Raw genomic sequence first — 23,542 nt, 5'->3', positions numbered from 1 at the left:
ACTTTAACTGCTGAACTAACCTTATTTCTAGCTCCTGGTCTGACCCTAACTCCTGCTTTAAATCTATTTCTAACCCATGGTCTAACTCTAACCCTAGCCTTAACCCAGGACCCAACCCTAATCCTCACCTCTGACTTAACCTATACTTTAAGTACTGGGATAACCTAACTTTAACTGCTGGACTAACTCTATTTCTAGCTCGTGGTCTGACCCTAACTCCTGTTTTAACTCTATTCCTAACCCATGGTCTAACCCTAACCCTAACCCTAACCTTAATCCAGGACACAACCCTAAACCTCATCTCTGGCCTAACCCAAACCTAAACCTTTAATTCTGGGATAACCTAACTTTAACTGCTGGACTAACCCTATTCCTAGCTCCTGGTCTGACCATAACTCCTGTTTTAACTCTATTACTAACACATGGTCCAACCCAAACCCTAGCCTTAACCGATGACCCAACCCTAATCCTCACCTCTGGTTTAACCTAAATCTTTAATTCTGGCTTAACCTAAGTTTAACTGCTGCACTAACCCTATTTCTAGTTCCTGATCTGACCCTAACTCCTGTTTTAACTTCATTCCCAACCTGTGGTCTAACCCTAACCCTAAACTTAACCCAAGACCCAACCCTAATCCTTACCTCTGGCTTAACCTAAACCTTAAATTCTGGCTTAACCTAAGTTTAACTGCTAGACTAACCCTATTTCAAGCCCTTGGTCTGACCGTTTCTCCTGCTTTAACTCTATTCCTAAGCCTTGGTGTAACCCTAACCATAGCCTTTACCCAGGACCCAACCCTAATCCTCAACTCTGGCTTAACTTAAACTTTAAATTCTGGCCTAACCTAAGTTTAACTGTTGGACTAACCCTATTTCTAGCCCCTGGTCTGACCCTAACTCCTGCTTTAACTCTATTTCTAACCCATGGTTTAACCCTAACCCTAGCCTTAACCCAGGACCCAACCCTAATCCTCACCTCTGACTTAACCGAAACCTTAAATTATGGCTTAACCTAAGTTTAACTGCGGAACTAACCCTATTTCTAGCCCCTGGTCTGACCCTAACTCCTGTTTTAACTCTATTCCTAACCCATGGTCCAACCCTAACCCTAGCTTTAACCCAGGACTCAACCTTAATCCTCACCTGTGGCCTAACACAAACTTAAACCTTAAAATCTGGGATAACCTAACTTTAGCTGCTTGACTAACCCTATTTCTAGAACATGGTCTGACCCTAACTCCTGTTTTAAATCTATTACTAACCCACGGTCTAACCATAACTCTAGCCTTAACCCAGGACCCAACCCTAATCCTCACCTCTGGCTTAACCTAAACCTTAAATTCTGGCTTAACCTAAGATTAACTGCAGGACAAACCATATTTCAAGTCACTGGTCTGACCCTAACTTCTGCTTTAACAGTATTCCTAACCCATTTTGTAACCCTAACCCAAGCCTTAACCCAGGTCCCAACCCTAATCCTCACCTCTGGCTTAACCTAAACCTTAAATTCTGGCTTAACCTAAGTTTAACTGTTGGACTAAACCTATTTCTAGCCCCTGGTCTGATTCTAACTCCTGCTTTACCTCTATTTCTAACCCATGGTGTAACCCTAACCCTAGCCTTAACCCAGGACCCAACCCTAATCCTCACCTATGGCTTAACCGAAACCTTAAATTGTGGCTTACCTTAGTTTAACTGCTGAACTAACCCTATTTCCAGCTCCTGGTCTGACCCTAACTCCTGTTTTAACTCTATTCCTAACCCATAGTCTAAACCTAACCCTAGCCTTAACCTAGGACCCAACCCTAATCCTAACCTCTGGCTTAACCTAAACCTTAAATACTGGTATAACTTAACTTTACCTGCTGGACTAACCCTATTTTTAGCTCCTGGTCTGACCCTTACTCCTGTTTTCAATTCTAATCCTAACCCATCATCTAACCCTAACCCTAGCCTTAAACCAGGACTTAACCCTACTCTTCACCTCTGGCCTAACCCAAACCTAAACCTTAAAATCTGGGATAACCTAACTTTAACTGCTGGACTAACTCTATTTCTAACTCGTGGTCTGACCCTAATTGCTGTTTTAACTCTATTCCTAACCCATGGTCTAACCCCAACTCTAGCCTTTACCCAGGACCCAACCCTAATCCTCACCTCTGACCTAACCTAAACCTTCAATACTGGGATAACCGAACTTTAACTGCTGGACTAACTCTATTTCTAGCTCGTGGTCTGACCCTAACTCCTGTTTTAACTCTATTCCTAACCCATGGTCTAACCCTAACCCTAACCTTAACCCAGGACTCAATCCTAATCCTCACCTCTGGCCTAACTCAAACCTAAACCTTAAATTCTGGGATAACCTAACTTTAACTGCTGTACTAACCCTATTTCTAGCTCCTGGTCTGACCCTAACTCCTGTTTTAACTCTATTCCTAACCCATGCTCTAAACCTAACCCTAGCCTTAACCCAGGACCCAACCCCAATCCTCCCCTCTGACTTAACCTAAAATTGAAATACTGAGATAACCTAACTTTAACTGCTGTACTAACCCTATTTCTAGCTCCTGGTCTGACCCTAACTCCTGTTTTAACTCTAATCCTAACCCATGGTCTAACATTAACCCTACCCTTAACCCAGGACCCAACCCTAATCCTCACCTCTGGCTTAACCTAAACCTTAAATTCTGGCTTAACTCAAGTGTAACTGCTGGACTAACCCTATTTCTAGCTCCTGGTCTGACCCTAACTCCTGTTTTAACTCTATTCCTAACCCATGGTCTAACCCTAACCCTAGCCTTAACCAAGGACTAAACTCTAATCCTCACCTCTGGCCTAACCCAAACTTAAACCTTAAAATTTGGGATAACCTAACTTTAACTGCTGGACTAACCCTATTTCTAGCTCTTGGTCTGGCCCTAACTCCTGTTTTAACTCTATTGCTAACCCATAGTCTAACCCCAACCCTAGCCTTAAACTGGGAGCCAAGCCCATTCCTCACCTCTGTCTTAACCTAAACCTTAAATTCTGGCTTAACATAGGTTAAACTACTGGACTAACCCTATTTCTAGCCCCTAGTTTTAAACTAACTCCAGTTTCTACTCTATTACTAACCCATGGTCTAACCCTAACCCTAGCCTTAACCCAGGACTCATCCCTAATCTTCACCTCTGGCCTAACCCAAACCTAAACCTTAAATTCTGGGATAACCTAACTTGAACTGCAAGACTAACTCTATTTCTAGCTCATGTTCTTACCCTAACTCCAGTTTAACTCTATTCCTAACCCATAATCTAACCCAACTCTAGCCTTTACCCAGGACCTAACCCTAATCCTCACGTCTGACCTAACCTAAACCTTCAATACTGGGATAACCTAACTTTAACTGCTGGACTAACCCTATTTCTAGCTCGTGGTCTAACCTTAACTCCTGTTTTTACTGTATTCCTAACGCATGGTCTAACCCTAACCCTAGCCTTAACCCAGGACTCATCCCTAATCATCACCTCTCTCTTAACCTTAATCTTAAATTCTGGCTTAACTTAAGTTTAACTGCTGGGCTAACCCTTTTTCTAACCCCTGGTCTGACCCTAACTCCTGCTTTAACTCTATTCCTAGTTTTAAACTAACTCCAGTTTTTACTCTATTACTAACCCATGGTCTAACCCTAACCCTAGCCTTAACCCAGGACTCATCCCTAATCTTCACCTCTGGCCTAACCCAAACCTAAACCTTAAATTCTGGGATAACCTAACTTGAACTGCAAGACTAACTCTATTTCTAGCTCCTGTTCTTACCCTAACTCCAGTTTTAACTCTATTCCTAACCCATGGTCTAACCCCAACTCTAGCCTTTACCCAGGACCCAACTTTAATCCTCACCTCTGGCTTAACCTAAACCTTTAATTCTGGCTTAACCTAACTTTAACTGCTGCACTAACCCTATTTCAAGCCCCTGGTCTGACCCTAACTCCTGCTTTAACTCTATTCGTAACCCATGGTATAACCCCAATTCTAGCCTTAACCCAGGACCCAACCCTAATCCTCACCTCTAACTTAACCTAAACCTTAAGTTCTGGCTAAAATTAGGTTAAACTGCTGGACAAACCCTATTTCTAGCCCTTAATTTTAAACTAACTCCTGTTTTTACTCTATTCTTAACCCATGGTCTAACTCTAACTTTAGTTTTAACCAAGGACTCAACCCTAATCCTCACCTCTGGACTAACCCAAACCTAAACCTTAAATTCTGGGATAAGCTAACTTTAACTGCTGGACTAACCCTATTTCTAGCTCCTGGTCTGACCCTAACTCCTGTTTTAACTCTATTACTATCCCATGGTCTAACCCTAACCGTAGCCTTAACCCAGGACCCAACCGTAATCCTCACCTCTGGTTTAACCTAAACCTTAAATTCTAGCTTAACCTAACTTTAACTGCTGGACTAACCCTATTTCTTTCTCCTGTTCTGACCCTAACTCCTGTTTTAACCCTATTCCTAACCAATGGTCTAACCCTAACCCTAGGCTTAACCCAAGACCCAACCCTAATCCTCACCTCTGGCTTAACCTAAACCTTAAATTCTGGCTTAACCTAAGTTTAACTGCTAGACTAACCCCATTTCAAGCCCCTGGTCTGACCCTAACTCCTGTTTTAACTCTATTCCTAACCCATGGTCTAACCCTAACCCTACCCTTAACCCAGGACCCAACCCTAGTCCTCACCTCTGGCTTAACCTAAAACTTAAATTCTGGCTTAACCTAAGTGTAACTGCTGGATTAACCCTGTTTCTAGCTCTTGGTCTGATATTAACTCCTGTTTTACCTCTGTACCTAACCCATGGTCTAACCCTTACCCTATCCTTAACCCAGGACTCATCCATAATCCTCACCTCTGGCCTAACCCAAACCTAAACCTTAAATTCTGGGATAACCTAACTTCAACTACTGGACTAACCCTATTTCTAGCTCCTGGTCTGACCCTAACTCCTGTTTTAAGTCTATTCCTAACCAATGGTCTAACCCTAACCCTAGCCTTAACCAAGGACTAAACCCTAATCCTCACCCCTGGCCTAACCCAAACCTTAACCTTAAATTATGGGATAACTTAACTTTAACTGCTGGACTAACCCTATTTCTAGCTCCTGGTCTGACCCTAACTCCTGTTATAACTCTATTCCTAACCCATAGTGTAACCCTAACCCTAGCCTTAACCCAAGACCCAACCCTAATCCTCACCTCTGGCTGAACCTAAACATTAAATTCTGGCGTAACCTAGGTAAACTGCTGGACTAACCCTATTTGTAGCCCCTAGTTTTAAACTAACTCCTGTTTTTACTCTATTCCTAACCCATGGTCTAATCCTAACCCTAGCCTTAACACAGGACCCAACCCTAATCCTCACCTCTGACTTAACCTAAACCTTAAATACTGGGATAACCTAACTTCAACTGCTGGACTAACCCTATTTCTAGCTCCTGGTCTGACCCTAACTCCTGTTTTAACTCTTTTCCTAACCCATGGTTTAATCCTAACCCTAGCCTTAATCTAGGACTCAACTTTAATCCTCACCTCTGGCCTAACCCAAACCTAAATCTTAAATTTTGGATTAACCTAACTTTAACTGCTGGACTAACCCTATTTCTAGCTCCTGGTCTGACCCTAAATCCTTTTTTAACTCTATTACTAACCCATGGTCTAACCTAACCCTAGCCTTAACCCAGGACCCAACTCTATTACTCACCTCTGGCTTAACCTAAACCTTAAATTCTGGCTTAACCTACGTTTAACTGCTGGACTAACCCTATTTCTAGTCACTGTTCTCACCTTAACTCCTGCTTTAACTCTATTCCTAACCCTTGGTGTAACCCTAACCCTAGCCTTAACCCACGACCAAACCCTAATCCTCATCTCTGACTTAACCTAAACCTTAAATTCTGGGATAACCTAACTTTAACTGCTGGACTAACCCTAAGTCTAGCACCTAGTCTGACCCTAACTCCTGTTTTAACTCTTTTCCTAACCCATGGTCTAACCCTAACCCTAGCCTTAACTCAGGACCCAACCCTAATCCTCACCTCTGGCTTAATCTAAACTTTAAATTCTAGCTTAACCTAGGTTAAACTGCTGGATTAACCCTGTTTTTAGCCCCTAGTTTTAAACTAACTCCTGTTTTAACTCTATTCCTAACCCATGGTCTAACCCTTACCCTAACCTTAACCCAGGACTCAACCCTAAACCTCACCTCTGGCCTAACCCAAACCTAAACCTTAAATTCTGGGATAACCTAACTTTAACTGCTGGACTAACCCTATTTCTAGCTTGTGGTCTGACCATAACTCCTGTTTTTACTATATTACTAACCCATGGTCTAACCCTAACCCTAGCCTTAACCCAGGGCACAACCCTAATCCTCACCTCTGACTTAACCTAAACCTTAAATACTGGGATAACATAACTTTAACTGCCAGACTAACTATATTTCTAGCTCCTGGTCTGACCCTAACTTCTGTTCTAACTCTATTCATAACCCATGGTCTAACCCTAACCCTAGCCTTAACTCAGGACCCAACCCTAATCCTCATCTCTGTCTTAACCGAAACCTTAAATTCTGGCTTAACCTAGGTTAAACTGCTGGACTAACCCTATTAATAGCCAATAGTTTTATACTAACAACTGTTTTTTCTCTATTCCTAACCCATGGTCTAACCCTAACCTTAGCTATAACCCAGGACTCAACCCTAATCCTTACCTTTGGCCTAACCCAAACCTAAATCTTAAATTCTGGGATAACCTAACTTTAACTGCTGGACTAACCCTATTTGTAGCTCCTGGTCTGACCCTAATTCCTGTTTTAACTCTATTACTAACCCATGGTCTAGCCCTAACACTAGCCTTAACCCAGGACCCAACCATAATCCTCACCTCTGGCTTAACCTAAACCTTAAAATCTGGCTTAACCAAAGTTTAACTGCTGGACTAACCCTATTTCTAGCCCCTGGTCTGACCCAACTCCTGCTTTAACTCTATTTGTAACCCATGATGGAACCCTAACCCTAGCCTTATCCAGGGACCCAACCCTAATCCTCATCTCTGTCTTAAACTAAACCTTAAATTCTGGCTTAAACTATGTAAAACTGCTGGAATAACCCTATTTCTAGCCCCTAGTTTTAAACTAACTCCTGTTTTTACTCAATTCCTAACCCATGGTCTAACCCTAACCCTAGCCTTAATCCTGGACTCATCCCTAATCCTCACCTCTGGCCTAACCCAAACCTAAACCTTAAATTCTGGGGTAACCTGACTTTATCAGCTGGACTAACCCTATTTCTAGCTCGTGGTCTGACCCTAACTCCTGTTTTAACTCTATTCCTAACCCATAGTCTAACCCTAACCCTAGCGGTAACCCAGGACCTAACCCTAATCCTCACCTCTGACTTAACCTAATCCTTAAATACTGGGGTAACCCAACTTTAACTGCTGGACTAACCCTATTTGTAGCTCCTGGTCTGACCCTAACTCCTGTTTTAACTCTATTCCTAACCCATAGTCTAACCCTAACCCTAGCGGTAACCCAGGACTTAACCCTAATTCACACCTCTGACTTAACCAAAACCTTAAATACTGGGATAACCTAAGTTTAACTGCTGGACTAACCCTATTTCTAGCTCCTGGTCTCACCCTAACTCCTGTTTTAACTCTAATTCCAACACATGGTTTAACCCTAACCCTAGCCTTAACCCAGGACCCAACCCTAATCCTCACCTCTGGGTTAATCTAAACCTTAAATTTTGGCTTAACCAAGGTTAAACTGCTGGACTAAACCCTATTTCTAGCCCCTAGTTTTAAACTAACTCCTGTTTTAACTCTTTTCCTAACCCAGGGTCTAACCCTAACCCTAGCCTTAACCCAGAACCTAACTCTAATCCTCACCTCTAGCCTACCCAAAACCTAAACCTTAAATTCTGGGATAACCTAACTGTAACTTCTGGACTAACCCTATTTCTAGCTCGTGGTCTGACCCTAACTCCTGTTTTAACTCTATTACCAACCCAAGGTCTAACCCTATCCCTACCCTTAACCCAGGACCCAAGACTAATCCTCACCTCAGGCTTAACCTAAGCCTTAAATACTTGAATAACCTATCTTTAACTGCTAAAATAACCCTATTTCTAGCTCCTGGTCTGAGCCTAACTCCTGTTTTAACTCTATTCCTAACCCATGGTCTAACCCTAACCCTAGCCATAACTTAGGAACGAACCTTTATCCTCACCTCTGGCTTAATCTAAATCTTAAATTCTGGCTTAACCTAAGTTAACTGCTGGACTAACCCTATTTCTAGCTCCTTGTCTGACCCTAACTCCTTCTTTAACTCTATTCCTAACCCATGGTGTAACCCTAACCCTAGCCTTAATCCAGGACTCAACCCCAATACTCACCTCTGGCCTAACCCAAACCTAAACCATAAATTCAGGGATAACCTAACTTTAACTGCTGGACTAACCCTATTTCCAGCTCCTGGTCTGACCCTAACTCCTGCATTAACTCTATTCCTAACCCATGGTGTAACACTAACCCTAGCCTTAAACCAGGACCCAACCCTAATCCTCACCTCTGACTTACCCTAAACCTTAAATACTGTGATAACCTAATTTTAACTGCTGGACTAACCCTATTTCTAGCACCTAGTCTGACCCTAACTCCTGTTTTAACTCTATTCCTAACCCATAATCTAACCTTAACCCTAGCCTTAACCCAGGACCCAACTCTAATCCTCACCTCTTGCTTAATCTAAACCTTAAATTCTGGCTTAACCTAGGTTCAATTGCTAGACTAACCCTATTTCTAGCCCCTAGTTTTAAACTAATTCCTGTTTTTACTCTATTCCTAACCCATGGTCTAACACTAACCCTAGCCTTAACCCAGGGCCCAACCCTAAATCTCACCTCTGACTTAACCTAAACCTTAAATACTGGGATAAGCTAACTTTAATTGCTGGACTAACCCTATTTCTAGCTCCTGGTCTGACCCTAATTCCTGTTTTAACTCTATTCCTAAGCCATAGTCTAACCCTAACCCTAGCCTTAACCCAGGGCCCGACCCTAATCCTCACCTCTGACTTAACCTAAACCTTAAATACTAGGATATCTTATCTTTAACTGCTGGACTAACCCTGTTTCTATCTCCTGATCTGACCGTAACTCCTGTTTTAACTAATTTCCTAGTCCATGGTCTAACCCTGACCCTAGACTTAACCCAGGACCCAACTCTAATCCTCACCTCTTGCTTAATCTAACCTTTAAATTCTGGCTTAACCTAGGTTAAATTGCTGTACTAACCCTATTTCTAGCCCCTAGTTTTAAACTAATTCCTGTTTTTACTCTATTCCTAACCCATGGTCTAACTCTAACCCTAGCCTTAACCCAGGACCCAACCTCAATCCTCACCTCTGACCTAACCTAAACCTTAAATACTGGGATAACCAAACTTTAACTGCCAGACTAACTATATTTCTAGCTCCTGGTCTGACCCTAACTACTGTTCTAACTCTATTCATAACCCATGGTCTAACCATAACCCTAGCCTTAACTCGGGACCCAACCCTAATCCTCACCTCTGTCTTAACCGAAATCTTAAATTGTGGCTAAACCTAGGTTAAACTGCTGGACTAGCCCTATTAATAGCTAATAGTTTTATACTAACAACTGTTTTTACTCTATTCCTAACCCATGGTCAAACCCTAACCTTAGCTTTAACCCAGGACTCAACCCTAGTACTCACCTTTGGCCTAACCCAAACCTAAATCTTAAATTCTGGGATAACCTAACCTTAATTGCTGGACTAACCCTATTTCTAGCTCGTTGTCTGACCCAACTCCTGTTTTAACTCTATTCCTAAACCATGGTCTTACCCTAACCCTAGCCTTAACCCATGACCCAACCCTAATCCTCACCTCTGGCTTAACCTAAAAATTAAATTCTGTTTTAACCTAAGTGTAACTGCTGGATTAACCCTGTTTCTAGCTCTTGGTCTGATACTAACTCCTGTTTTAACTATGTACCTAACCCATGGTCTAATCCTAACCCTAGCCTCAACCCAGGACTCAAGTCTGATCCTCACCTCTGGCCTAACCCAAACCTAAACCTTAAATATTGGGATAACCTAACTTTAACTGCTGGACTAACCCTACTTCTAGCTCCTGGTCTAACAGTAACTCCTGTTTTAACTCTATTCCTAACCCATGGTCTAAACCTAACTCTAGCCTTAACCCAGGACCCAACACTAATCCTCACCTCCGACTTAATCTAAAATTTAAATACTGGGATAACCTAACTTTAGCTGCAGGACTAACCCTATATCTAGCTCGTCGTCTGACCCAAACTCCTGTTTTTACTCTATTACTAACCCATGGTCTAACCCTAACCCTAGCCTTAACCCGGGACTCAACCTTAATCCTCAGCTCTGGTATAACCAAAACCTAAACCTTAAATTCTGGGAAAACCTAACTTTATCTGCTGGATTAACCCTATTTCTAGCTCGTGGTCTGACCCTAACTCCTGTTTTAACTCTATTACTAACCCATGGTCTAACCCTAACCCTAGCCTTAACCCAGGACCCAACCCAAATCCTCACCTCTGGCTTAACCTAATCCTTAAATTCTGGCTTACCTAAGTTTAACTGCTGCATTAACCCTATTTCTAGTACCTGGTCTGACCCTAACTCCTACTTTAACTCTATTCCTAACCCATGGTGTAACCCTAACCCAAGCCTTAACCCAGTACCCAACCCTAATCCTCACCTATGGCTTAACCTAAACCCTAAATTCTGGTTTAACCTAGGTTAAACTGCTGGACTAACATTATTTCTAGCCCCTTCTTTTAAACTAACTCCTGTTTTTACTCTATTTCTAACCCATGGTGTAACCCTAACCCTAGCCTTAACCCAGGACTCTTCCCTAATTCTCATCTCTGGCTTAACCTAAACCTTAAATTCTGGCTTAACCTAAGTTCAACTGCTAGACTAATGCTATTTCTATCCCCTGGTCTGAAATTATCTCCTGCTTTAACTCTATCCCTAACCCATGGTGTAACCCTAAAACTAGCCTTAACCCAGGACCCAACCCTAAACCTCACCTCTAACTTAACCTAAACCTTAAATACTGGGATATCCTAACTTTAACTGCTAGACTAACAATATTTCTAGCTCCTGGTCTGACACTAACTCCTGTTTTAACTCCATTCCTAACCCATGGTCTAACCCTAACCCTAGCCTTAACACAAGACTTAACCCTAAACCTCCCCTCTGGCCGAACCCAAACCTGAACCTTAAATTCTGGGATAACCTATTTTTAGCTGCTGGACTAACCCTATTTCTAGCTCATGGTCTGACCCTAACTCCTGTTTTAAATCTATTACTAACCCACGGTCTTACTATAACTCTAGCCTTAACCCAGGACCTAACACTAATCCTCACCTCTGGCTTAACCTAAACCTTAAATTCTGGCTTATCCCAAGATTAACTGCAGGACAAACCCTATTTCAAGCCACTGCTCTGACCATAACTCCTGCTTTAACAGTATTCCTAAGCAATTTTGTAACCCTAACCCTAGCTTTAACCGAGGACCCAACCCTAATCCTCACCCCTGGCTTAACCTAAACCTTAAATTATGGCTTAACCTAGGTTAAACTGCTGGACCAACCCTATTTCTAGCCCCTAGTTTTAAACTAATTCCTGCTTTTACTCTATTCCTAACCCATGGTCTAACCATAACTCTAGCCTTAACCCAGTACCCAACCCTTATCCTCACCTCTGGCTTAACCTAAACCTTAAATTCTGGCTTAACCTAAGATTAACTGCTAGACTAACCCTATTTCTAGCTCCTGGTCTGACCCTAACTCCTGTTTTTACTCAATTCTTAACCCATGGTCTAACCCTAGCCTTAACCTAGGACCCATCTCTAATCCTCACCTCTGGCTTAATCTAAACCTTAAATTCTGGGTTAACCTAGGTTAAACTGCTGGACTAACCCTATTTCTAGCCCCTAGTTCTAAAGTAACTCCTGTATTTACTCTATTACTAACCCGTGGTCTAACCCTAACCTTAGCCTTAACCCAGGACTCAACCCTAATCTTTACCTCTGGCCTAACCCATACCTAAACCTTAAATTCTGGGATAACCTAACTTTAACTGCTGGACTAACCCTATTTCTAGCTCATGGTCTGACCCTAACTCCTGTTGTAACTAAATGATTAAACCATGGTCTAACTCTAGCCTTAACCCAGTACCCAACCCTTATCTTCACCTCTGGCTTAACCTAAACCTTAAATTCTGGCTTAACCTAAGATTAACTGCTAGAATAACCCTATTTCTAGCTCCTGGTCTGACCCTAACTCCTGTTTTTACTCAATTCTTAACCCATGGTCTAACCCTAGCCTTAACCCAGGACCCAACCCTAATCCTCACCTCTGGCTTAACCTAAACCTTAAATTCTGGCTTAACCTAAGTTTAACTGCTGGATTAACCCTATTTCTAGCCCCTGGTCTGACTGTAACTCCTGCTTTAACTCTATTCCTAACCCATGGTCTAACCCTAACCCTAGTTTTAACCCCGGACCCAACCCTAATCCTAACATCTGACTTAAACTAAACCTTAAATACTGGGATAACCTAGGTTAAGCTGCTGGACTAACCCTATTTCTAGCTTGTGATCAAACCCTAACTTCTGTTTTAACTCTATTCCTAGCCCATGGTCTAACCCTAACCCTAGCATTAACCCAAGACCCAACCCTAATCTTCACCTCTGACTTACCCTAAACCTTAAATACTGGGATAACCTAACTTTAACTGCTGGACAAAACCTATTTCTAGCTCCCGGTCTGACCCTAACTCCTGTTTTAACTCTATTCCTAACCTATGGTCCAACTCTAACCCAAGCCTTAACCCAGGACCCAACCCTAATCCTCACCTCTGACTTTACCAAAACCTTAAATACTGGAGTAACCTAACTTTAACTGCTGGACTAACCCTATTTCTAGCTCCTGGTCTGATCCTAAATCCTGTTTTAACTCTATTCCTTACCCATGGTCTAACCCTAACCCTATCCTTAACCCAGTACCCAACCCTAATCCTCACCTCTGACTTAACCTAAACCTTAAATACTGGGATAACCTAACTTTATCTGCTGGACTAACCCTGTTTCTAGCTCCTGGTCTGACTCTAACTCCTGTTTTAACTTTATTCCTAACCTATGGTCTAACCCTAACCCCAGCCTTAACTCAGGACCAAACCCTAATCCTCACCTCTGGCTTAACCTAAACCTTATATACTCTGATAACCTAACTTTAACTGCTGGACTGACCCTATTTCTAGCTCCTGGTCTGACTCTTACTCCTGTTTTAACTCTATTCTTAACCTATGGTCTAACCCTAACCCCAGCCTTAACCCAGGACCCAACCCTAATCCTCAGCTCTGACTTAACCTAAACCTTAAATACTGGGATAACCTAACTTTAACTGCTGGACTAACCCTATTTCTAGCTTGTGGTCTGACCCTAACTGCGGTTTTAATTATATTACTAACCCATGGTCTAACCCTAACCCTAGTTTTAACCCCGGACCAAACCCTAATCCTCACAACTTACTTAACCTACACCTTAAATAATAGAATAACCTAGGTTAAACTGCTGGACTAACCCTATTTCTAGCTCGTGATCTGACCCTAACTCATGTTTTAACTCTTTTCCTAGAACATGGTCTAACCCTAACCCCAGCCTTAACCCAGGACCCAACCCTAATCCTCAGCTCTGACTTAACCTAAACCTTAAATACTGGGATAACTTAACTTTAACTGCTGGACAAAACCTATTTCTAGCTCCCGGTCTGACCCTAACTCCTGTTTTAACTCTATTCCTAACCCATGGTCTAACCCTAACCCAACTCTTATCCCAGGACCCAGCTCTAATCCTCATCTCTGGCATAATCTAAACCTTAAATTCTGGCTTAACCTAGGTTAAAAAGCTGGACTAACCCTATTTCTAGCATTTATTTTAAACTAACTCCTGTTTTTACTCTATTTTTAACCCATGGTCTAACCCTAACCTTAGCCTTAACCCAGGTCTTAACCCTAATCCTCACCTCTGGCCTAACCCAAACCTAAACCTTAAATTCTAGGATAACCTAATTTTAGCTACTGGACTAACCCTATTTCTAGCTCATGGTCTGAGCCTAACTCCTGTTTTATATGTATTACTAACCCACGGTCTAACCATATTTCTAGCCTAAACCCAGGACCCAACCCTAATCATCACCTCTGGCTTAACCTAAACCTTAAATTCTGGCTTAACCTAAGTTTAACTGCTGGACTAACCCTATTTCAAGCCCCTGGTCTGACCCTAACTCCTGCTTTAACTCTACTCCTAACCCATGGTGTAACCCTAACCCTAGCCTTAACCCAGGACCTAACCCTAATCCTCACCTCTGCCTTAACCTAAACCTTAAATACTGGGATAACCTAACTTTAACTGCTGGACTAACCCTATTTCTAGCTCCTGGTCTGACCCTAACTCCTGTTTTAACTCTATTACTAACCCACGGTCTAACCCTAACCCCAGCCTTAACCCAGGACCCAACCCTAAACCTCACCTCTGGCTTAACCTAAACCTTAAAATCTGGCTTAACCTACATTTAACTGCTGCACTAACCCTATTTCTAGCACCTTGTCGGACCCTAACTCCTGCTTTAACTCTATTCCTAACCCATGGTGTAACCCTAACCAAAGCCTTAACCCAGGACCCAACCCTAACCCTCACCTCTGGTTTAACCTAAACCTTAAATTCTGGCTTAACCTAGGTTAAACTACTAGACTAAACCTATTTCTAGCCCCTTGTTTTAAACTAATTCCTGTTTTACTCTATCCCTAACCCATGGTATAACCCTAACCCAAGCCTTAACCCAGGACTCATCTCTAATCCTCACCTCTGGCCTAACCTAAACCTTAAATTCTTGCTTAACCTAAGTTTAACTGCTAGACTAACGCTATTTCTAGCTCCTGGTCTGAAATTAACTCCTGCTTTAACTCTATCCCTAACCCATGGTGTAACCCTAACCCTAGCCTGAACCTAGGACCCAACCCTAATTCTCACCTCTGAATTAACCTAAACCTTAAATTCTGGCTTAACATAGGTTAAACTGTTGGACTACCCCTATTTCTAGCCCCTAGTTCTTAACTAACTCCTGTTTTTACTCTATTCCTAACCCATGGTCTAACCCTAACCCTAGCCTTAACCCAGGACCCAACCCTAATCCTCACCTTTGACTTATCCTTAACCTTACATACTGGGATAACCTAACTTTAAGTGCTGGACTAATACTATTTCTAGCTCCTGGTCTGACCCTAACTCCTATTTTAACTATGTTCCTAACCCATGGTCTAACCCTAACCCTAGCCTTAACCCAAGACTTACCCCTAATCCTCACCTCTGGCCTAAAACAAACCTAAACCTTAAAATCTGGGATAACCTAACTTTAACTGCTGGACTAACCCTATTTCTAGCTCGTGGTCTGACCCTAACTCCTGTTTTAACTGTATTACTAACCCATGTTCTAACCCTAACCCTAGCCTTAACCCAGGACCCAACCCTAATCCTCACCTCTGACCTAATTTAAACCTTAAATTCTTGGATAACCTAACTTTAACTGCTGGACAAAACCTATTTCTGGCTCCCAGTCTGACCATAACTCCTGTTTTAAGTCTATTCCTAACCTATGGTCTAACCCTAACCCAAGCCTTAACCCAGGACCCAACCCTAAACTTCACTTCTAAATTAACCCAAACCTTAAATTCTGGGATAACCTAACTTTAACTGCTGGACTAACCCTATTTCTAGATCCTGGTCTGACCCTAACTCCGGTTTTAAATCTATTCCTAACCCAGTGTCTAACCCTACCCCTAGACTTAACCTAGGACCCAACTCTAATCCTCACCTCTGGCTTAATCTAAACCTTAAATTCTGGCTTAACCTAGGTTAAACAGCTGGACTAACCCTATTTCTAGCATTTAGTTTTAAACTAACTTCCGTTTTTACTCTATTTTTAACCCATGGTCTAACCCTAACCCTAGCCTTAACCCAGGACTTAACCCTAATCCTCACCTCTGGCCTAACCCAAACCTAAACCTTAAATTCTGGGATAACCTAACTTTAGCTGCTGGAATAACCCTACTTCTAATTCATGGTCTGACCCTAGCTCCTGTTTTATATCTATTACTAACTCACGGTCTAACCATAACTCTAGCCTAAACCCAGGACCCAACCCTAATCCTCACCTCTGGCTTAACCTAAACCTTAAAATCTGGCTTAACCTACGTTTAACTGCTGCACTAACCCTATTTCTAGCACCTGGTCTGACCCTAACTCCTGCTTTAACTCTACTCCTAACCCATGGTGTAACCCCAACCCTAGCCTTAACCCAGGACCGAACCCTACTTCTCACCTCTGTCTTAATCTTAACCTTAAATACTGGATAACTTAACTTTAAAAGCTAATCTAACCCTATTTCTAGCTCCTGTTCTGACCCTAACTCCTGTTTTAACTCTATTCCTAACCCATGGTCTAACCCTTACCTATCCTTAACCCAGAACCATACCCTAATCCTCACTTCTGACTTAACCTAAACCTTAAATACTGGGATAACCTAACTTTAACTGTTGGACAAACCCTGTTTCTAGCTCCTGGTCTGACTCTAACTCCTGTTTTAACTCTATTCCTAACCTTTGGTCTAACCCTAACCCCAGCATTAACCCAGGACCCAACCCTAATCCTCACCTCTGGCTTAACATAAACCTTAAATACTGGGATAACCTAACTTTAACTGTTGGACTAACCCTATTTCTAGTTCGTGGTCTGACCCTAACTACTGTTTTACTCTATTACTAACCCATGGTCTAACCCTAACCCTAGCCTTACCCCATGATCCAATCCTAATCCTCACCTCTGGCTTAACCTAAACCTTAAATTCTGGCTTAACCTAAGTTTAACTGCAGCACTAACCCTATTTCTAGCTCGTGGTCTGACCCTAATTCCTGCTTTAACTCTATTCCTAACCCATGGTGTAACCATAACCCAAGCCTTAACCCAGGACCCAACCCTAATCCTCACCTCTGGCTTAACCTAACCCTTACATTCTGGCTTAACCTAGGTTAAACTACTGGACTAACCCTATTTCTAGCCCCTTGTTTTAAACTAATTCCTGTTTTAACATTATTCCTAAGCCATAGTGTAACCCTAACCCTAGCCTTAACCCAGGACTCATCTCTAATCCTCACCTATGGCCTAACCTAAACCTTAAATTCTTGCTTATCCTAAGTTTAACTGCAAGACTAACGCTATTTCTAGCTCCTGGTGTGAAATTAACTCCTGCTTTAACTCTATCCCTAACCCATGGTGTAACCCTAACCCTAGCCTGAACCCAGGACCCAACCCTAATTCTCACCTCTGAATTAACCTAAACCTTAAATACTAAAATAACCTAACTTTAACTGCTGGACTAAACCTATTTCTAGATCCTATGGCCTAACCTAAACCTTAAATTCTTGCTTATCCTAAGTTTAACTGCAAGACTAACGCTATTTCTAGCTCCTGATCTGAACCTAACTCCTGTTTTAACTCTATTCCTAACCCATGGTTTAACCCTAACCCTAGCCTTAACCCAGGACCCAACTCTAATCCTCAACTCTGGCTTAATCTACACCTTAAATTCTGGCTTAACCTAGGTTAAACTGCTGGACTAACCCTATTTCTAGCCCCTAGTTCTAAACTAACTCCTGTTTTTACTCTATTCCTAAGCCATGGTCTAACCCTAACCTTAGCCTTAACCCAGGACTCATCCCTAATCATCACCTCCGGCTTAACCTAAACCTTAAAATCAGGCTTAACCTAACTTTAACTGCTGGACTAACCCTATTTCTAGCTACTGGTCTGACCCTAACTCCTGCTTTAACTCTATTCCTAACCCATGGTCCAACCCCACCCCTAGCCTTAACCTAAGGCTCATCCCTAATCTTCACCTCTGGCCTAACCTAAATCTTAAATTCTGGGATAACCTAACTTTAACTGCTGGCCTAACCCTATTTCTAGCTCCTGGTCTGACCCTAACTCCTGTTTTAACTCTATTCCTAACCAATGGTTTAACCCTATCCCTAGCCTTAACCAGGACCCAACCCTAATTCTCACCTCTGTCTTAACGTAAACCTAAATTTTGGCTTAACCTAGGTTAAACTGCTGGACTAACCCTATTTCTAGCCCATGGTCTGACCCTAACTCATGCTTTAACTCTATTCCTAACCCATGGTGTAACCTTAACCTTAGCCTTAACCCAGGACTCAACCTTAATCCTCACCTCTGGCCTAACCCAAACCTAAACCTTAAATTCTGGGATAAGCTAACTTTGTTTGCTGGACTAACAATATTTCTAGCCCCTGGTCTGACCCTAACTCCTGTTTTAACTCGATTACTAACCCATGGTCTAACCCTAACCTCAACCCAGGACCCAACCCTAATTCTCACCTCTGGTTTAACCTAAATCTTAAATTCTGGCTTAACCTAACTTTACCTGCTGGACTAACCTTTTTTCTAGCTCCTGGTCTGACCATAACTCCTGTTTTAACTCTATTCCTAACCCATGGTCTAACTCTAAGCCTAGCCTTAACCCAGGACCCAGCCCTAATCCTCAACCCCTGTGGCTTAACCTAAATCTTAAATACTGGGATAACCTAACTTTAACTTCTGGACTAACAATATTTCTAGCTCCTGGTCTGACCCTAACTCCTGTTCTAACTCCATTCCTAACCCATGGTCTAACCCTAACCCTAGCCTTAACACAAGACTTAACCCTAAACCTCCCCTCTGGCCTAACCCAAACCTGAACCTTAAATTCTGGGATAACCTATTTTTAGCTGCTGGACTAACCCTATTTCTAGCTCATGGTCTGACCCTAACTCCTGTTTTAAATCTATTACTAACCCACGGTCTTACTGTAACTCTAGCCTTAACCCAGGACCTAACCCTAATCCTCACCTCTGGCTTAACCTAAACCTTAAATTCTGGCTTACCCCAAGAATAACTACACCCTAACCCTAGCCTTAACCCAATACCCAACCCTAATTCTCACCCCTGTCTTAACCTAAACCTTAAATACTGGAATAACTTAACTTTAACTGCCAATCTAACCCTATTTCTAGCTCTTGGTCTGACCCTAACTCCTGTTTTAACTCTATTCCTAACCCATGGTCTAACCCTTACCGTAGCCTTAACCCAGGACCCAACCCTAATCCTCACCTCTGACTTAACCTAAACCTTAAATTCTGGGATAACCTAACTTTAACTGCAAAACTAATCCTATTTCTAGCTCGTGGTCTGACCCTAAATTCTGCTTTAACTCTATTCCTAACCCATGGTGTAAACCTAACCCTAGCCTTAACCCAGGACTCAACCCTAATCCTCACCTCTGACCTAACCCAAACCTAAACCTTAAATTCTCGGATAACCTAACTTTAACTGCAAGACTAACTCCATTTCTAGCTCGTGGTCTGAGCCTAACTCCAGTTTTAACTCTATTCCTAACCCATGGTCCAACCCCAACCCTAGCCTTAACCCAGGACTCAACCCTAATCCTCACCTCTGACTTAACCTAAAACTTAAGTACTGGGATAACCTAACTTTAACTGCTGGACAACCCTATTTCTAGCTCGTGGTCTGACCCTAATTCCTGTTTTAACTCTATTCACCACCCATGGTCTAACCTTAACCCTAACCTTAACCCAGGACTCAATCATAATCCTCATCTCTGGCCTAACCCAAACATAAACCTTAAATTCTGGGATAACCTAACTTGAACTGCTGGACTACCCTATTTCTAGCTCGTGGTCTGAATCTAATTCCTGTTTTAACTCTATTCACAACCCATGGTCTACCCTTAACCCTAACCTTAACCCAGGACCCAACCCTAATCCTCACATCTATCTTAACCTAAATCTTAAATTCTGGCTAAACCTACGTTAAACTGCTGGACTAACCCTATTTCTAGCCCTTAATTTTAAACTAACTCCTCTTTTTACTCTATTCCTAACCCATGGTCTAACCCCACCCCTAGCCTTAACCAGGACCCAACCCTAATTCTCACCACTGTCTTAACCTAAACCTTAAATTTTGGCTTAACCTAGGTTAAAATGCTGGACTAACCCTATTTCTAGCCCATGGTCTGACCCTAAGTCACGCTTTAACTCTATTCCTAACCCATAGTGTAACCCTAACCCTAGCCTTAACCCAGGACTCAACCATAATCCTTACCTCTGGCCTAACCCAAGCCTAAACCTTAATTTCTGGGATAAGCTAACTTTAATTGCTAGACTAACCCTATTTCTAGCTCCTGGTCTTACCATAACTCCTGTTTTAACTCTATTCCTAACCCATGGTCTAACCCGAACCCTAGCCTTAATCGAGGACCCAACCATAATCCTCACCTATAACTTAATCTAAACCTTAAATACTGGGATAACCTAACTTTAACTGCTGGACTAACCCTATTTCTAGCTCGTGGTCTGACCCTAACTCTTGTTTTATCTCTATTCCTAACCCATTGTCTAACCCTAACCTTAACCCAGGACTCAACCCTAATCCTCACCTCTGGCTTAACCTAAACCTTTAATTCTGGCTTAACCTAAGTTTAACTGCTGGACTAACCCTATTTCTAGCCCTTAATTTTAAACCAACTCCTCTTTTTACTCTATTCCTAACCCATGGTCTAACCCTAACCCTAGCCTTCACCAAGGACTCAACCCTAATCCTCACCTCTGGCCTAACCCAAACCTAAACCTTTAATTCTGGGATAAGCTAACTTTAATTGCTGGACTAACCCTATTTCTAGCTCCTGGTCTGACCCTAACTCCTGTTTTAACTCTATTATTAACCCATGGTCAAACCCTAACCCTAGCCTTAACCCATGACCCAACCCTAACCCTCACCTCTGACTTAACCTAAAACTTAAATACTGGGATAACCTAACTTTAACTGCTGGACTACCCTATGTCTAGCTCGTGGTCTGACCCTAATTCCTGTTATAACTCTATTCACCACCCATGGTCTAACCTTAACCCTAACCTTAACCCAGGACCCAACCCTAATCCTCACCTCTATCTTAACCCAAATCTTAAATTCGGGCTAAACCTAGGTTAAACTGCTGGACTAACCCTATTTCTAGCCCTTAATTTTAAACTAACTCCTCTTTTTACTCTATTCCTAACACATGGTCTAACCCTAACCCTAGCCTTAACCCAGGACTCATCAATAATCATCACCTCCGGTTTAACCTAAACCTTAAATTCTGGCTTAACCTAAGTTTAACTGCTGGACTCACCCTATTTCTAGCCCCTGATCTGACCCCAACTCCTGCTTTAACTCTATTCCTAACCCATGGTCCAACCCCACCCCTAGCATTAACCAAAGACTCATCCCTAATCTTCACCTCTGGCCTAAACTAAACCTTAAATTCTGGGATAACCTAACTTTAACTGCTGGACTAACCCTATTTCTAGCTCCTGGTCTGACCCTAACTCCTGTTTTAACTCTATTCCCAACCCATGGTCTAACCCTAACCCTAGCCTTAACCAGGACCCAACCCTAATTCTCACCTCTGGCTTAACCTAAACCTTAAATTCTGTCTTAACCTAAGTGTAACTGCTGGATTAACCCTGTTTCTAGCTCTTGGTCTGATACTAACTCCTGTTTTAACTATGTACCTAACCCATGGTCTAACCCTAACCCTAGCCTCAACCCAGGACTCAACCCTAATCCTCACCTCTGGCCTAACCCAAACCTAAACCTTAAATTTTGGGATAACCTAACTTTAACTGCTGGATTAACCCTACTTCTAGCTCCTGGTCTAACAATAACTCCTGTTTTAACTCTTTTCCTAACCCATGGTCTAACCCTAACTCTAGCCTTAACCCAGGACCCAACACTAATCCTCACCTCTGACTTAATCTAAAATTTAAATACTGGGATAACCTAACTTTAGCTGCAGGACTAACCCTATATCTAGCTCGCCGTCTGACCAAAACTTCTGTTTTTACTCTATTACTAACCCATGGTCTAACCCTAACCCTAGCCGTAACCCGGGACTCAACCTTAATCCTCACCTCTGGTATAACCAAAACCTAATCCTTAAATTCTGGGAAAACCTAACTTTAACTGCTGGATTTACGCTATTTCTAGCTCGTGGTCTGACCCTAACTCCTGTTTTAACTCTATTACTAACCCATGGTCTAACCCTAACCCTAGCCTTAACCCAGGACCCAACCCAAATCCTCACCTTTGGCTTAACCTAAACCTTAAATTCTGGCTTACCTAAGTTTAACTGCTGCACTAACCCTATTTCTAGTACCTGGTCTGACCCTAACTCCTGCTTTAACTCTATTCCTAACCCATGGTGTAACCCTAACCCAAGCTTTAACCCAGTACCCAACCCTAATCCTCACCTATGGCTTAACCTAAACCCTAAATTCTGGTTTAACCTAGGTTAAACTGCTGGACTAACCCTATTTCTAGCCCCTTCTTTTAAACTAACTCCTGTTTTTACTCTATTTCTAACCCATGGTGTAACCCTAACCCTAGCCTTAACCCAGGACTCTTCCCTAATTCTCACCTCTGGCTTAACCTAAACCTTAAATTCTGGCTTAACCTAAGCTTAACTGCTAGACTAATGCTATTTCTAGCCCCTGGTCTGAAATTAACTCCTGCTTTAACTCTATCCCTAACCCATGGTGTAACCCTAAAACTAGCCTTAACCCAGGACCCAACCCTAATCCTCACCTCTAACTTAAACTAAACCTTAAATACTGGGATATCCTAACTTTAACTGCTAGACTAACCCTATTTCTATCTCCTGGTCTGACCCTAACTCCTGTTCTAACTCCATTCCTAACCCATGGTCTAACCCTAACCCTAGCCTTAACCCAGGACCCAACCCTAATCCTCACCTCTGGCTTAACCTAAACCTTAATTTCTGGCTTAACCTAAGTTTAACTGCTGGATTAACCCTATTTCTAGCCCCTGGTCTGACTGTAACTCCTGCTTTAACTCTATTCCTAACCCATGGTCTAACCCTAACCCTAGTTTTAACCCCGGACCAAACCCTAATCCTCACATCTGACTTAAACTAAACATTAAATACTGGGATAACCTAGGTTAAGCTGCTGGACTAACCCTATTTCTAGCTTAAGATCAAACCCTAATTTCTGTTTTAACTCTATTCCCAGCCCATGGTCTAACCCTAACCCTAACATTAACCCAAGACCCAACCCTAATCCTCACCTCTGACTTTACCCAAGCCATAAATACTGGGATAACCTAACTTTAACTGCTGGACTAACCCTATTTCTAGCTCCTGGTCTGATCCTAAATCCTGTTTTAACTCTATTCCTAACCCATAATCTAACCCTAACCCTATCCTTAACCCAGGACCCAACCCTAATCCTCACCTCTGACTTTACCCA

The sequence above is a fragment of the Anomaloglossus baeobatrachus genome, unplaced genomic scaffold (genome assembly GCF_048569485.1).
Source record: "Anomaloglossus baeobatrachus isolate aAnoBae1 unplaced genomic scaffold, aAnoBae1.hap1 Scaffold_120, whole genome shotgun sequence".
NCBI lineage: Eukaryota > Metazoa > Chordata > Amphibia > Anura > Aromobatidae > Anomaloglossus > Anomaloglossus baeobatrachus.
Note: the sequence above shows the minus strand (reverse complement) of the source record.